The sequence below is a fragment of the Strix uralensis genome, chromosome 7 (assembly GCF_047716275.1).
Source record: "Strix uralensis isolate ZFMK-TIS-50842 chromosome 7, bStrUra1, whole genome shotgun sequence".
Classification (NCBI taxonomy): Eukaryota; Metazoa; Chordata; class Aves; order Strigiformes; family Strigidae; genus Strix; species Strix uralensis.
This window is the reverse complement of record NC_133978.1, coordinates 8,256,902-8,271,032: the sequence shown is the minus strand read 5'-3', so window position 1 is coordinate 8,271,032 and position 14,131 is coordinate 8,256,902. Positions and strand designations below refer to the sequence as shown.

The window sequence follows — 14,131 nt, the reverse complement described above, 5'->3', positions numbered from 1 at the left end:
TCTATTTCAATGAGTTCTTCAGGCAAAGTTTTTAAGTCTCTACATCGTCTTCAGCCACTTCTGATTTGTTTCTAAAGGCACCACACACCGCCACTTTTTTTTTTTTTTTTAAAAAAGATTTCACATCCTTCCTAAGCATCTTTGCCTTCTTTGAACTTGACACTGAACATACTGACGATCCTACAGACAGGACATCTGAACCTTTGTTGTTCTATCTCCTATTCAGATGCATGATTTATCAGTACCTTTGATTGAGAGTGCTTCACATGAAAACCTAAAAAAGGAGACTGCAAAGTCCGTTTTGTACTTCTTTCCTCACTCCTGGAGAAAGATGAGCTCATCTCAAAGATGAGCTACAAGAGGCACAACTAAGTTTGCAGATCCATTACACAAACTGCATGCAGGTATGCCTGGGATTATGTAGACAGTATCAAAGAGAACCCGGGGTTTCTAAATACACACACAAAATACACATTTAACATATCATCAATCACTGAAAAAAAGTGTTTTGCTTCTAGACAAACATCTACACATTGATCAATAGAAATCAGTACACCAAAGCAAAACTGTAACTGACAACTGAAGCTCAGTATCAAGATACTAAAAAAAAGGTTCCTGAAATCTCAAAAATTCTGTTCTTTTGTGTACATATTACATTTATCTACAAAAAATGTGTGTGCCATGACTGACCTCTTTCCACTATTAATCTTAAATCTGAACATCTAAAAGCCAGGAAATTAATTGCATAATGTGTTAAACTCTAAGGTAATGGCCTTAAGCACACTGTTTTAGCACACACCACAAACTCTGGCAAAACCAGGGAGAACAGGGCAACAAGCAAGGCTGATGACTTGCAGCCTCTCCCGTCTCAGCACTGAAGACGAGCAGATGACTCTGCACTGCCCAGTCCCTTTCCTCACCCTGTATTTATATTGCTCAAGAAACAACAACTCTGTCTACGGATTTGAACCTTGGCAATTATGACCTTCAGTTTTCCCCTCCTTCTTGGTTGAGGTAGCAAGATTGACAGACTAACCCACAGAAGAATTAAATGCCCTGTAGGATTTGTCTCCAGACTTTTCCTCATCTGAAAGTAGCTTTACCCACAAAATTAAGTATGGTACCCTCTCCTAGACTAGTTTTTCCACGAGTCCTGGAATACCTCCTCCAGGACGATGCTAATGCTGGTTTGAAATCCTTATGAAATGCAAATCAGAATGCAAATCAAATAAATAGGACTGCAATTTTCTTCTTCAAATCTACTGTAGGAAGCTCTTCATGTACTTCATACAGCAGCGCTCCTTGCTCCACAAATGACTACATGCAATACTGGGAAGAAGACAAAGGGCGTATGGGCTAGAAAGATATGGTCAAGATAATCCTTCCTGTCCTTCTGCAAGACAGTCACATGAAACAGCGTGACTAACAGAAGCTTGCCAATCCATATAAATTTTTTCAGACCTTTGCTGCAATTCTGCCTTCTTTCCAGACCAAAAGAGGAATTCACATCTCGTGGAGTGGACTTTCTGCTTAAATATCCAAAGAATACTTGAGGGAGCTGCATTTCCTTCTAGGTGATAATTCTCACCTGCTGGGGACATGCTCAACTCTTAAGAAGTCCTGAGAAGGATAAAGAATGAAATTTTCCCAAATAACAAAGTGATCCAGTGTTTTTCTGAGTATATCTGTTCTTTCTTCCGGTGCAAAATGATAGAGCAGGTTGGAAACTATAGACCATACCGTCAGGTTAAAACATCACACTGCTCTAACTAGAAAGTAGAAATCTTTGTTCAGAGAAGCATTTTCAGAGAGTTTATTCGGACAAACATAATTTATCATTCAAAGCCATGGCTGAGCAAGTGCAGATCACTTACAATGCTTTGAAATTCCTTTAAGTCATGATCAAACAGGAATTTCAAAGACAGTACCCACAGAAAAACAAGTCAAAATCCAAACACATACAGAACTCTCCTACTCAAGCACCACCCACAAACAAAATACTGCCCAAGATACGGAGAGGCATCCTTGGACAAGGCAAACCTGCACGTTGCCCAAAGACCACACAAAACGCCTTCTGAAAGGCTCAAGTGACCACAAGCTCCTTTTTTGTTTTGGGCAGCCAGGCATGTCTGTGGTGGGAACACCTGCACATTTCCACAGCTCTCTGCCTTCCCAACAAGACCTGAACTACTGACGCAAGGCATCTCCTCAGCATTTTAAAATAATTCTCTAAGTCATTCTTCACCAACTTGAGAGGCTGAAATGAGTTCATTACATTGAGAGATGAAACCCTGGAGCACAAACAACTGAAAAGTGGATTCAAGTAGCTGCTCCTACCTTGCGATCACACAGCCTGCATGCTGCTTATGATAGAGATATTCCAGTCAGCTCCATTTTCAGCGGAGAAGAGAACTGACAATATGCATTCCAGGAAAACCAGTCCTGGAAAAATAGTGGCTTTTGGCACTAAAAGGCTTAAAGCAGAGACCTGAAGACCAAGCCTCAACACACACTGTGTGTCAGGAACCTGCAAACGTTTATTTGGGAAAAGCGCCCTCCTTGGCCACGGTGTCTCTGCATTTGGCTTCAATACACCAAGGAGATCTTTTTAATATCAGCAGGAACTCATTTCAGCTAGTGTTTTACAGAGAAAGACTAAGTAGATTTTGCAGTCCTCGCAAAGGTCAACACCACATTAGTCCTCACCATCTGTGGCTTAATTAACTATAGCTTCCTCTGGCTGCTTAGAGGTTTTCTGATAATTTAGGACACGAATTAAATGAAAACTAGTACACAACCAACTTGAGAGTCCTGTTTACAATGTTTACACAGTATGCACTGCACACGGCAATAAGCATTTTGTTAGTTCTTTAATGGTAGAGGAACCACATTTAAATTCAAACAGTGCAAATGAAAAATTCTGAGATCAAAGTGTCAAAAGCTTGATCCTTCAGTTTTTTTCTTGTTTCCTGAATATCTTGAAATCAGTTTCTATAAATGAGCCCCCCCCCCCCCCCCCCCCCCCCCCCCATTTTTTTACTTTTTGCACCAAATCATTTGTACAACTGCATGGAACTTTGGCTGCATAGAAATTAAATTTTGAAATTGCAGTCTGAAAAACAAGGAACAAGGTAAGTCAACACCTGTCAACCAATTGTCACAAGAGTCTTCAGAGAGCAATGGGCAGCAAAAAATATTGTTTTTAAAATCTAGACTGCTAAGAATGTATACTAGTCCTCTAATGCCATCTTTCAGAAATGATTTTTCTTGCATTAAAGAAAAAATTAAATACATTATCTGCACCCATCCTCAAACACATCCATGCATGTTTTTACCCCTCGTTTGAAAGGTCTGTACAATTCTCTCCTTGTTTTCATTCCTTGATAACTAGCCACCCTTTTCTTTTTTCTTCCTCTCTTATCTTTCACTGTGTCACCTGACATATCTGATTATATCACTGATCTGTAATCTCTTTCACCGATTATAACTTTTTAACAAACCTTCAATCTTAATATTGTCCTGCCTAACATCTGAGTGAGCAGGGGAAAAAACACACAAAACAGTGACCTAAAATCTGTATAGGCATTATACCAAAGATCTTAGCAAGAACACCACCTATTAATAGGTAGCACTGCTCTGCCATGCTGCAAGACGTTTTTTTCCCAGTGGCAAAAGATGAGAATCTAACTAAAACACAGGAAAACTGGCAGCAACTGACACCCCCTGAAGGTATCACCTGGCAGGTGCTGCTGATGCCACACAGACCGCACCAAAACCCTACAACATAATTATCAAATTTAGCTGAAACTAACAGATCTGTTGCTCCGTCTTTCTAGACACATACACATGCATAAACCGCTGGTCAATGGTATATTCCTCATTCCCTTCTGCTAAGTGAAAGGCCACCCCAGCTGCCACGCCACTGCAGCCAGCGGGCAGGAGGTCAGAGAGGCGCTGAAGGCTGTGGCGCTGTGCTGCTCCGCACAAGACAGCCGAGAAACGCCCTTCCAGAGGGGACCGCTCCAGGGGGAAGACATCCACCCGACCCACCATGTGCCCCTGCAACTAGGACAACCTCCCTCCCGCTCCAGGCTTCTCATGAAGGGCAACGCCAGCCAGAAACACCAAGGCTACAGAAGGCTAGAAAGTTTTTTGGGGGAGATCCTAACTTCCCAGTTTACCTTAAACAGCTTTGTCTGAGCTGGGAGAAGAGGCTTAGGCTTACCAGACGATGCTAGTGCTTTCTATGTAAACCCAACCCACACTTGACCTATTTTCTGCTGTTCTGAGCGCACAGTCACAATTTACCTCATTCAAACCCAGCAGCTGCTGGGCTACATCTGAACCAGTTAAGTCAAGCTTGAAGGCACAACCCTGACCCCTAGACCAGAAACACAGTCGAGCTGAGGTCAGCCCTGCTCACACGTGCGCAGAGGCACGCCGTGTGGGGAAAGGCAGGGACAGGCAGTGATGCTCCCGCTGCGTGCAGAGGCCAGGCGAGAGAACAGGGATAACTAATCCTTTCCCAGCAAGGGGCTCTAAATTCATTGTTCCAACAAGGACAAGTGTTTATAGATATTTTGGACCACAAACATTTAAGATTAGTGGTTATTTTCAGCCTGTACAGCAACAATTTTGTTTCTATAAATAGAAAACTAAAGCTACGGGGAAAAAAAGATGAAGACTAAAAATTTAGTAATTTTCCATCTGTCAGTAAACTTAACATCTCTCAGGAAAAGCTACCAACAATTTTCCTTTTGCTCCCCACTCTTCCCTATGCCTAATACTTCTCCCACACACTCCTACTTCCTTCCTCAGTTCACCTGTTCAATAATTAAAGAGTTGACACTGATTTTAAATTTTTAATTATCAGGTTTGAGAATCAGGGGAGAAGGACTGCATATGCTTCTCCAAGTCATGATTTCAGGCTTGAAGAAGCATCATTGCACCAACTAGTTCAGTTCTGGAAGAATAACTCAACACCCCAAATACCAGAAAATTTCTATTAAAAAAATAAAATACTATCCTATGGAAAAGATATTAAAGTTAGGAACATAAACATATAGGAAAAAATCTATTATTCTGCCTGATTTTAACAAACACAAAAATAAACAGAAGTATTTGCCTTCCTGTAAGACTACCAACATCTCAGGTGAAATGGGTACGCTGGAAAACTTGCTTTTTACAAGTCAGCTCGTTATTCCTGTATCTGTAGATGAGAATCTAGTATGGAAAGGCAGAAGGGAAACGAGAGCAGCATACGGAAAGAGCATGCAGCAGGGAAGCAAGTAGACACCAATGGATAAGCAAATCCAAACCTGGGCCAGGCAGATATTGTCACAAAACAACCTAAAAACTCTAGTTAACTTCTACAGTAGTTTTGCATTTGAAAATAGAGATTAAAAAAATAGATGACCCTTAAGCTCATGGGTTATGTCACCATCTGAGCAGCTGGGACAATCTAGGTCAGAAACGCAGAATCTCCTGGAGTGCCAGATAAATGTTTTAGTATCTGATCTAAAGAGTTCCCCAAACAAGTGGCTCCTCCACACAAACCTAGCGGGCTGTCAGCTTCCACTTAGAGCGCTGCGGTGACCATCTATACTACTTACGTTCCCCACGTACAAACGAAAGGTCAAGTGAACAGCACTGCTTCACGTTCATCTTCTCCCTCATTTTGATGACACAGCCATACATTTGCCTTTTTTTAGTTTTCCACTGAATCCCGTTTCCTTCCCCTTCCTCACTGCAGGCTCCATACATTTACCATCACCATCTCAGCAATATGCAACTTTGTCTTAATTTTGCTTTTTGTTTTATCTACTCCTAAGAGAAACAGGGAGGAAGTACTGGTCCTAACCCACTCAGCCAGTAACTCCTGACTCATGTGGTGATACTGAAACAAGCCTTTGAGTCACTTACCAAGCAATTCAATGCCACTATGGGAAAAGAAACCTCAAAGTGCAGACACTTCCCTGAAGCAAGCAATTAGCAGAGTGAAGTTGATGCTAACAAGTAGAGCAGCAAAGTGAGCAGATTGGAGAAAAATCTTTTGTGCATTGATATTAAAATTTAACTGAGACCCAGACACCCTGTGAATTGTGAACAGCTTTCAGAAGGTATCTAAGAACTCCCCAAATCATATCAGCTGAAGAACAAGATATATGGATGGTGGTGTCTTTAAGCAAAAAAGAAAGTACATTCTGTTGATCATCAGTTGTCTGGACTAGTGGGCTGCTAGAAAGGCAGTCTAATGTCCCCAGAAATCAAGCCAAGAAATCAGTTCTTCCTCAGAGACAGACCATTCTACAGAAGACACATCTTCCTTGCATCAGGGACAGCAGAAGTTACTTGCAGCAGCTTGAACTGGCAAGAGTTGGAAAGCTGTATATTGCCACCACAAATAATGACAGACTGGATAGTTCATCTCTTATCTCATGGTAGTTACCTCCATCAAATCTTTTATCAGTTGCATTACTCAGCAACGTGGTATTCTTTGACAAGGCTACCGATAACTAAGAGTTTACTGTATTAAAGAGCAAAGGTCTCTCAATTCGAATCTGCATAAGAAAATTGTAAAACACTACCCAATACATGCAAGACTGGCAGCAGCTCCTAGAATCAACACCACCTCCTAGAAACATGTATCAGAGTGTCTCACTCTTATGAATGACACTCTGCACTGTAATTCGAACTACCACCAACTTAGATTACCAACAGTCACAGAGCTACCTAGTCTCTTCCGCAAATATCCTCAATCCTACTTACCAAATAGAAGCTCTGGGAACATACAACTTTCCAGCTCCTTTCCCCCCCATAACTCATGAGGATTACAGGCAAAATACAAATCCTTCCCAACGACAGAAATATCTTACCATTTTTTTTGTCAAGAGGAGAGAATACATCAGATATCTTCAAAATGTTCTTGAAAAACAGCTTCAGTGGAGTTTGATCCACTTAATTACTATTACATTAATGTTTTATTTTCAAGTGGTTTTCTAGGTTTTGTTTGAAAACATGTTTCTTAGAATAGTACTACATAACAGTGTTGGCCAACATGCTGATAATATGAAAAGTAGTTCAGAATAAAACATTTCTCTCATGTTTTAAAAGAGTACCACTCTATTTGCACAGAGCTTTTCAAAGGTAATTTCTTATAGGATTTAAGGCAGCACTGCCCAGAAGCAATGCATCTGGGTTGGGAAAACAATTAGCCCGTTTCCTTGCAGAATTTCATTCAGAAGAATGAACTTCTCTGGTCTCAGGGATACAGTGCAGAGACTCTCCAACTGTCTGGCTGGGCATACAACAGCAAGCCCATCACTGTGCAAGCATGGAAATGCTGCCTCTGCTCCAAGACAGTATCAGAAGCAATGTAGCCATCATCATGTGCTTTTTTTTTTCCTCCAAGAGCTCTGTTCTGACCTGCTGGAGCCATTTTAGGAATTTTCCCTATAAATAACAGAGGTCTCACCAGCTGGTATGTATATCATATTTGGATTAACACTACACTCTCTGCAACTCTGGAGAAAGCAGTGGCTGTGCCTTTTATAGAACAGATGAATAATGGTCTTGCAAAGAGGAAAGATTAAATTGCTAATCAGAAAACAGGGACATTTAATTTGTGGCTGCAATAAGCTCCTTGGGGTAAATTTAGGAAAGTCATTCAGTGTTTAAAATTGATACAGTGCTCATCTATTTTACAATATTTTTCCGTTGATAAATCTGCTAGCACACAGAACCAAAAAACACCTATTAAAAACATAATTCAAGACTGAACTACACTACGGGGGGAGAACAAATCACAAACCAAAACCTATCAAGAACCATCCTTTAGCCACCAAGTCTTATGCATCCTGAAATCTGCTTTAACCTGATTTTATTTATTGTACGCCAAAGTAGCTTGGAGTGGTGAGAAGATCACAAAAGGGAAGAAAACATTCACACTGAGTAAAAAACCCAGTCTCTGTGGCTGAAATACAATTTCTAAACCCTGTGCTTAAAACTCAGTACTAAAATAATAAAATACAGAGTAATTTGTGAGATGCACAGAAATTGCTGCTTCAAACCCACTTGCTCAGCAAAAGCATACTAAAATACTGCTCCCAGTAAGGCTGGTAGACACACACAAGAAGAAGGGGATGCAGTGAAAAAACAGGCACAGTTACTTTTAATTCCATTCAAAAGACAGGAAATGTTTGCTAGATTGAAAGGGGGGATCAGTATTTACAAACAATGGTAGTAAGAAAAACTTCAGAACTATATTTAATTATGTAATGTATTGTTAAAAAGAAATTAAGTTTCATCAGGAAATGCACTGTACATTAAGTCCTCTACATCAAAACAAATACTGCACTTTTTATTTTACTATGGTATAGTTATTCCAATGTCTAAGATAATAGTAAGATTCGTACTTGGGTTTAATTAAAAAAAACTTCAAGTTTGTATAAAATACTTGAGTTTCTCCCCAGATGTCTGGCCTGAAAAAGGAATTCCATAGACACACCTGGAACTACTATAGCTCTTCAACCTTTACTAACTGCAGCTTGCTGAAGGCTGTGGAGCAGCTCTCGTGAAGCACTAACCCTAGACTACAAATCATTACTTCCATTAGATGTAATTTCAAAAATACATTTTGTAAGAAAACGTTCAAGAGTAGCACCCCTGAACAAAGCAATGTTGCATCAGAGGAAGGTACGAAAGCACACAAAACCATGAGCACTTCAAACGAGCTACTGCGTTTATCACATCAAGCTAAAGCTTAATGCTGCTAAGAACACATTTCAACGAAACTCAGTTTCCCCCCTACCTGAAATGCAGGAAGGCCTACTCTCTTCCCTCCCTGGGTAAGCACTCCCATGAAATGACTGCAGGATTTTACCCTCATTCATGCTTCAGAGTTCCCCAAAGCACTAAGGATTCCCAATCCCAACATTGAGCAGCTATCTGGGGAAACAAGAACATAGTGGCAAAGCACCATCTGGTTATAAAGTGAAACAGACCTCTCAAGGAGCTGACTTTGTGTCTGGATTACGAAAACAGTGTTGGTCAAGAGTATCACGTAAGAAAACTACTTTAAACTTTCATTTTTAATAAATAAAATGTGAAGATTGGAGATTGTAGGGACAGAGAATCAAGGATAAGGCCCCCTTCTCTTACTACTGAGTGGTATTTTCCATGGGCTTTTACTGGTGAAAAAAGTAATCATGTATGATCAAACACAGGAAGTTCCTTACCCAGAAACACTGGAGGGATTTGTAAATCCAGTAATCCCAAGACTGCTTCTGAGAAGTATTAAGATACTTCAGTGAAAGGATTTATCTTCACCTTCAAAGAAGAAACAAGTTTTGTTCCATCTGTTCTGTTTTGAATTCCTAACTTTTAAATTATTTATTTCAATGCTATCTCCTGGAATCGGATTAATCAAGTCGAACTATTTAACCAACCATGATTTTTGAAAAATTGTAGGAAGATTAAAACAAGTTTCTCTACGACAGTGGAAGTAAACCTGTTTTCCTATGGATCTGAGACCTACCTCCACTGTAGCAACCTCAGCTTATTCCAGGGACCTCACAACTCTCTTCCGTTCCTCCTTGTGCACCTTCCCACAGCCTTCAGCAGTTCCACCTGAACTCCCTCCTACTGCCTGGCAGCTACACCACCCGTCTGCTGACTGATGGCCTCCCCTCCATGCTGCTGATTTCCCTAGGGCTTGTCAGATCTGGAAGAACTCCACTCTTGCACCAAATCTTGCTGAGAGACAAAGCGACTAAAGCTCTTATTTCTTAAGAAATCAGGGTAAACAGAAAGGTACAATTTTATTCCACCTATTTTGAGAATAAAGACAGATGAAGTTCTAAGGGAGGCACAAATACAGGTTTAGGAGAGACGATGTGCATCTCCCTCTGACTCTACAAATGGAGGGTGCCAATCCCTCCTGCCTCTCTTTGCAAGTGCTCCAACTAAATTCCTCTGTCCCACACGTGTAACTGGGAGTGAGGACTGGTATGAGTCATCTGACCCACTTCTAGCTGGACGCAGCCTTCTGCCTCTCCTCACGTTGGAACCGTACCCTTAAACATAGATGTGTCAGTAACAAGCTGTTTAGACCATCACTCTTTACAATGCTGCCAGAGAAGCCAGCTGGACTGCTTATGGGTGGTCCAGACACCAGAGACATGGGAAAGAAGAGAGAGGTCTCTCAAACAAAATGCTGAGAAGAGTTAAAGATGCAGCAAATTGTGTGCATCCCTGTCACCAGCAGAGGAAACGAAAGCGGGAGGGGAGCACATGATGGCCACTGCCGCCAGCTGGCCGGCACCAGGAGTTCCCGGGCTGCTTCTGTCAACCTCAAAGGGTGGGACCAACCCAAAAGCTCCTGCCTGCCTGCTCAGTGGAGGTACAAGTTTATGGGAAAAGCAATTTTCAGCTGCAGCAGCTATTTCTAACCCTGAAGTTTAAAGTAAGAGAGGTCTGAAAGATGAATGCATGTATGATTATGGCATGCTTAAAATACAGACAGAAAAATATTATTTTATCCCCGTTTCAAGAATTATGTGCACATGTCATTACTACACAATGGGCTCGCTCTTATGAGCAAACAAGTCATGAAACCCAAAAGCATTCAGGCCTGAAATACCCAATGTCTGCCCATAATAAACAGAAAAGGAGCGTATCAGAAGTTGCACAATGCCCTTTTCTCAAGCCTTACTTCATGGCATTTGGAACTTGAATTTCTAATAGATCAAGTAAGATTAGAGCAGTATTAGATCCTGAACCTGAGGTACCTATTTCATTACTGAGGAAGTTTGTTATTACTTCAACAATCTTTAAGGTGTGTTAGACATTTGACCTGTCAGCACTCAGACATGCAATGCACATTTAGAAAAAGAGCAAAGTACAGACGTCTATCACTGTGCACATAACACCTCCCACAGGGGATTTCTCAGTGCCCTATCTTCACATCTGCAACCTTCAGCACAGAGGTAGACAGGCAGACCTTACCATTTTGAAACACTTAAGGCAACCAGCCTCCTCTTCAAAAAAAAAAAAAAAAAAAAAAAAAAAAAGAAAAGAAAAGAAAAGGTCATTCTGACAGAGAATGTGAAGATAGATTCCACCGTAGAGAAGAACTGAGATGTGTTCTTGATTCATTCTCAGCAGGGTTGTTTGGGTTTTTTTACCCCCAATATGCAGGACTTTTTGAAGACTGTGTGCACACCCTTCCACTTCCTTCCTTGAGTGGTGAAATACCCTCTTTGCAGAAGTTTAATGATTGTGAAGGAACTCAATTTGCATTCTTTGCCTTGTCTCAGCTGTGCATGTTTGTTCCAGTACTGTGTGCTCACAAATACTTTGGAAATATATTATCACATATCCTGTGCTCACAAATACTTTGGAAATACATTATCTCACACACACACAAAATGTGTGTGTATATAATCTATCATGTACCCTGCTCTGCCTGACCCAGACACACAGATGAAACCCACTGACTGCTTGGGCAAAGCAGAGTCTTTCTGCATCTTTCCATATGTGTATTTTATTATGGAAAAAACATGACATAAACCACTTTTTGATTCTTCTTTATCTGCTTGTCCAAAGTATAATGCAGTTGACTCCAGCTGCTTTGGCCAGTAACAGCAGAACCACACACTTCAGCCCAACAGTGGCCGTGACGGGTACTGCCAAACACCACCCAGACAAAAACACCACACTGATGAGGTCACACATACCATATGCTGAGCTTTAATGCTTCACATCCCCATCTATAGTCTTTCAAGTAAACTACAATGCTTAAACACATTAAGGCAGTATCAGTTTTGCTGCTGCTCAACTTACTATGTGTATCATAATGAATAGATGCATAGTTGTCACAGAATAGTACAAGTAACTTATTATTACAGAAAACCATTTCAGTTCTAATTATTTGATTTAGGTCACATTTGTATTTGTGTAGGCTTACTGTAGTTTTGCTTAAAATATTTTAGTAACAAATGTATCTGAAAGTCTATTCACTTTCAATCTACAGCAAGAACCACTATAAAACCCACTACATTTGTCCATTTTTACTTAATCACACAATATACAGGATATATTGTGAATGCAAAGTAGAAAAATTTTAAGGACTTGACTTGCACATCGCATTTCAAGATTATATTTCCTGCAGATACTAGTTTGACATAGAAAAGTCATGTCGTAAATTTTATGCCTATCCCTTCCTGCAAAGGAACAAAATTTTAATTTCATTGCTAAGCAAAGTACCATGGCAAACATTTGTATCTGCTTTCTCCTCAAGATCCCCTTGTCACCACCATAAAAAGAACTACATGACTAAATGGTCTGACCATCCCAGATTAATGAATGAGTCACTCTCAATCACACACAAGTTTCACGTACAGAATAATACCGTTTGTATCCCCTATGAAGCAACAGAGAGAAAAGCCACCGGAAACAAGTGGTAGGTTGGTGTTTAAGGCACCACACATACAGAATCCAAGGAATTTTTACGGAGAAAGGCAGGATTCAAAGCAGTACACACGTAAGGAAAAATAAAAAGAAATCACATCACACATTTAGCTGTAAAGAACAAATTCACTGACAAATGTAATATTCGCTATAGAAAACCTTGCGAAGATATGAAAAAACGGAAAAAGGGTAATATAGTGCAGCTGCATACCCTACTTTTAATAATGATATTCCTCTAGCTCTTACAAAGGTTGTTGAATCTCCTTAACAATTGAAACATGTTTATTTATGCAAAAAAGCAGACATGGCATGGGAATCCATGGTTCACAATTCCCCAGTGAGTCCTGCCAAAGTCTCTTTACTCTTGTTCTGGAAGAACCACTTCTGGTAAGGACAGTAATTTAGTTCTTTGCCTACTCAAAAACTTTGTTTTTCCTGCCAAGACTAAAAAGATGCCAAGTGTGCTGTTTTCTTTGCCTTGAGCAGTTGTCACCTTTAAACTGGACAGACCACCTTATTCATGAAGCCCTTTAGCCCACTAGTTATGTTAAACAGCACTGTGTTTTTTGATCAGAACTGATCTGAGCAGAATTCATACCAAATGCTCGTCTGCTGCCCATTACTAGTATTACGAGTATACTCAACGATGGGAAAAATTACTCAGTAGTTAAGAATTGTATCTGAAGTGAAATGGGCTCTTCCCACACAGATTCAAACTTTGTTTGTTTTGGCAGAAAGGTACTGGAATTTTCGGCACTAACAGCAAAATGCAATAAAAAAGTGTTTAGATCACCATGGTCTCTAAGGACCTCATATTGAAAATGTGCAGCCATGAGAGCTTAAAACTAAAAACTAAACACATTTAGAAAGACTCAAAGTTAAGTCATCTTTGCAAAGAATGGTTCCTCAGTTCTGTCTTCTGCTCAGAAGCAGGTTAACAGTATTCCAGACAAAACAAGGGAGCAAAAAGGCCATTTTTTCTTTTTAAAAAAGCAGATTTTCACAGGAAGTTTACCAAAGATTTATCTAGGACCTCTTTTCATGGCAAAGAAAAGGAAGGCCTTCCAGAAAAAAGGTACAAGTCCAGAAAAAAGGTATAACTACCTTGAGTGACTGGAGGCTAGGAATGTGATTTCCAACATGAACAAAATTAACAAGCAAAACAAATGAGTAAAGACAATCCTCCCACTTCAGGTATCTTTCAAGAGAAAATACTCTCATAATGATCAAGTTATTACTTCTGTCTAACACACTGCTGGTACATGATTCAGTTAGCGTATTTTAAAAAACAGTTTCTGTTCTCTTAAAAGACATTATCATTCAGTAAAGCTCTTATCTGTACAATTAACTTGTAAAACTTGGCAATGAGACATTGCTAGCCCTGCAAAGAGACATGCCTATGAAATTAATTTCTAAAACTTCTTATAATCGATTCAAATAAAGAGATCTTTGTGCTATTCATCAGTGAGCTCAACATTATTTTATGTTTCTACATTCCATATCCGAGCAATATCCAGTTAAAATGCAAATTCTGGATGCCTTAGTACTTAAAAGGAACCTCCGTCAGCAACCTTCTTGTAATGTTAAAATAAGCAGACCATTTAGGTATCTCTTGTCACCAAACTACTTATGATTGATACAGATCAGTAGCCGCCATCTCAGG

General features: G+C 40.1%; 1 protein-coding gene across 11 annotated transcripts in view; it reads right to left on the bottom strand.

The window, feature by feature from the left end:
• JMJD1C (jumonji domain containing 1C) overlaps positions 1-14,131 on the bottom strand; it is a 165,124-nt gene that overhangs the window by 41,697 nt on the left and 109,296 nt on the right. Inside the window, exon 1 of one of the 11 annotated variants that reach the window (XM_074874316.1) lies at positions 9,237-9,313. The exons of 9 other annotated variants lie outside the window; for them this stretch is intronic. The gene's annotated coding sequence lies outside the window, so the exon portion shown is untranslated. Of the gene's footprint in view, positions 1-1,461; positions 1,483-9,236; positions 9,314-14,131 lie in introns of those variants that run through there. One more of the 11 variants, XM_074874323.1, reaches the window with a different exon arrangement.